Raw genomic sequence first — 3,411 nt, 5'->3', positions numbered from 1 at the left:
TCAGCTGGAGGCTGGCTCATTGAAGCTGGTGACACTCAAGTGTCTACAGGTTGGATGGGGGTCTGGTCTAGGCTGGACTTGGCTGGGACACCTTATAGCTGGACAGCTCTGCTTCATGGGTCTCTGGGACCGGTGGACTAGGCCAGGCATGAACTTCTTGTGGTGATGACAGGAGTGCAAGGAAGTAAGTAGAAATATGCAAAGCCTCTGGAGGCCAAGGACAAGAATAAATACACAGTCACTTCTATTCGCCAAACATATCGCATCGGGGGAGAGAAATATACTCTGCCTTTTTGGAAAGACCTCTAAAGTCACAGGAAAAAAGGCATGGGGACAATCAGGGTGGAGAATTATGGCTTTTCATGCAATCAGTCTATTCTGTTAAGTATCATCATTCCTATATATATATATATATATTTTTTTTTTTTTTTTTTTAAAGCTCTGGTCACAGAAACATTGTACAAGATTTACTTTTCACCAGTCTGTTCGGGCATGCTTCTAATGATATCAGAATCACCTGGATCAATGATAGCCAGTGTGCATACTCTGTAGTATTATCCACATTATGTGCCCAATTCAGTAATATTGCCACTATAGTCACGGACCAGTTTTGGCCAACATGGCATAACACACTGCTTCAGATTTCCTCAAGACTGGGCAGTTGACAACGATGACCAGTTTCACTTTGCCTTGTCTGATCATTTTAAGTGTCTGCTTGTACCCCAGCATGTACTTTCCACTTTCCATAACCAGTTTGAGCCTAGAGTTGACTGACTTCAGTGGCTTTTTCATCTTCTTTGTGGCCACCATCTTCCTGTCTTAGGTTCAGGCTGCTGCTGCTGCTAAGTCACTTCAGTCGTGTCCGACTCTGTGCGACCCCATGGACGGCAGCCTACCAGGCTTCTCCGTCCATGGGATTCTCCAGGCAAGAACACTGGAGTGGGTTGCCATTTCCTTCTCCAATGCATGAAAGTGGAAAGTGAAAGTGAAGTTGCTCAGTTGTGTCTGACTCTTAGCAACCCCATGGACTGCAGCCTACCAGGCTCCTCCATCCATGGGATTTTCCGGGTAAGAGTACTGGAGTGGGGTGCCATTGCCTTCTCCTCTTAGGTGCAGGACTACCCCCCCAAACCAAGAGCCACCAAGATGGCTGAGGTATTCCTGTTTATATTTAAATGCTGAATTTGAATCAAAATCTTCCATTCCCGGGCTGGAGAATCTCTGCTGTGCAAACTTTTCCAGGTGACTCTGATGCCACGGGACTGACTTTGAGGACCCTACTCAACTTTCATAGTCAACTGATCAGAAGGCTCATCTGGGGCTCTGCTGAAAACAGATTCCTTGGCTACTTCCCTGGAGATGTCAGTTAGGCTTCTGAAACCCAAATTTTAATAAATGCTCTCCAGGAGCATCCTAATGATGGGGAAAATTGGGAAACACTCTTCTAAGGCAGCAAATTTCTTTAAGAGATGAAAACTGAGATCCAGAAGAAGGAAGAGACCCAAGAAAAATCACCCCAAAAGAAAGTACTAATTGGGGCTAGAATTCAAGTGACCTAACTCTCTCCTGGCCAAGTGTCTTTTACAATATAAATGACTAGAAATTTCTATACCTCAACCGTGCCACCACAGAGTCCTATTGGGATTCAGTGTTTAAGGAAAAATAAAGTCAACCTTGGTTTCAAATGGCCCTTGATTTACCATCTCTTTTGAACAAATACTCCCGGAGATCAAGTTTCACATATGGTGCCTAGATACCCTCTCCTGATATCTCGAGGGGTTGTGGTGGGCTTAGAAATGTGCTGCTTAGACCTCTCTGCCCAGTTGTGGGAAGTGAGGTCAGCAGGCAGCCTCCAGCTGTCAGCTTCTTTGGGGTCTGCTTGAGCTGCAGACACTCCTCACCCAAGGTCATGGGGTTTCTGGCAACTAACAGAGGTAGGGGTACCAGGGTCCGATGCCTCCTGAGGGGTAGTTCTCACTCCAGAGACCCCGCTTGGTTGCCTGCATCTTTGTCAGGCTGCATCACAGTTCATCTTTTTTTTTTTTTTTAATTGTTTTAGGAGTTTTCACCTGCTAAGTCTTTTTAAAAATTTGTATTTATTTATTTTTCTTTTTGGTTGCACTGGATGTTTGATGTGCAAGCTTTCTCCAGCTGCAGCAAGCTGGGGCTACTCTCTAGCTGCGGTGTGTGGGTTTCTCACTGAGGTGGCTTCTCTTGCTGTGGAGCTCGGACTCCGGAGCAAGGGCTCAGAAGCGTTGGCGCACAGGCTTAGCTGCTCTGTGGCATGTGGGATCTTCCCAGGCCAAGGATTGAACCCGTGTCTGCTGCATTGGCAGGCAGATTCTTATTCACCATGCCACCGGCGAAATCCCACAGTTCATTTTCTTACTGTGCCTGGTCCTCTCATTCCCTTCATAGGTGTTGATTCTTAAATACCTTGCATCCCAAACTCTGTCTCTGCAACAAGGGTCGAAAACAATGGCAGCGGTGTAAAAAGAGGGATTTTGGTTGTGGCAATGAGCTTTGCCAAGGGGCACATGATGAGGGAAACAGACTGGTGTATCACATAAAGTGCATGCTTTTAAGGAAGCCTTGGCCGACAGAAGTACAGGAGACACCTAAACATTTAAATCACCTTTTCCTATTGATTAAGGTAAATACTTTACTGATGGTTTTAATCAATACCCCTATAAATCCTCCCTCTGTGATGGTTTTACTGTGCATTTAATGTTTCTGTCTTTAATTGAGTTACATCCCCCTCAGCCCAAAATGATGAACTGAAAGTTAGAAATCATCTGGGCACTGACAAAAACGGGGAGTATTTTTTCCCCTTGTTTAATCTGAAGAACTAAATCCTTTGAACATCAGTCAGCAAGCCCAATTTGGTCATCAGTGGCTGGTCTCATTTCCTTACCTCTCTGGGTCTCAGTTTCTTCATCTGGAGATGGGGGCAATGGCTGCTTTGCCCATGAAAGAGGACACCCGAGAAAGCCCTGAAGCTGAAAGGGAGTCTTATTATTGACTACTCAAGGCAGGGATTTGCAAGAAAACTTACAGAACCTTCCATGGTATCCACAGGGAGTGGCCGCGGTGGTCCTGGGGACTGATTCCCCCCACAGCCCTCTGTCTGCACTGCCATCCGCTGATTGATTTGCCCCTTTTGTCAGCTGAGTGTAAATATCCACCTGTCAATCACTCCATTATGCTAAGTGCCCATCCAGCCCAGGACGGTGATTTACACCCTCTGTGGAAAGCCCCAGTCCTCTTGGCAGCTGTGCTGTGTGCAAGGTAGGCAGAGTAGGGCTGCATTCCCGGGTCTATACTCCAGGCCCTCAGAGACGTGGTCTTTTCCTCAAAGAAGGATCTGGACCACAGATGGGAAGTGTTCTCACATCTCTTTTCCATCCCCGG

At 46.4% G+C, this 3,411-nt stretch overlaps 1 pseudogene; it reads right to left on the bottom strand.

Annotated features, from left to right (window-relative positions):
* Positions 1-455: 455 nt before the first annotated feature.
* On the bottom strand, positions 456-810 carry LOC107133327 (large ribosomal subunit protein eL30-like; annotated as a pseudogene).
* Positions 811-3,411: the final 2,601 nt, after the last annotated feature.

The sequence above is a fragment of the Bos taurus genome, chromosome 18 (genome assembly GCF_002263795.3).
Source record: "Bos taurus isolate L1 Dominette 01449 registration number 42190680 breed Hereford chromosome 18, ARS-UCD2.0, whole genome shotgun sequence".
In the NCBI taxonomy this organism is placed as follows: domain Eukaryota; kingdom Metazoa; phylum Chordata; class Mammalia; order Artiodactyla; family Bovidae; genus Bos; species Bos taurus.
This window is presented reverse-complemented; position numbering and strand designations above follow the sequence as displayed.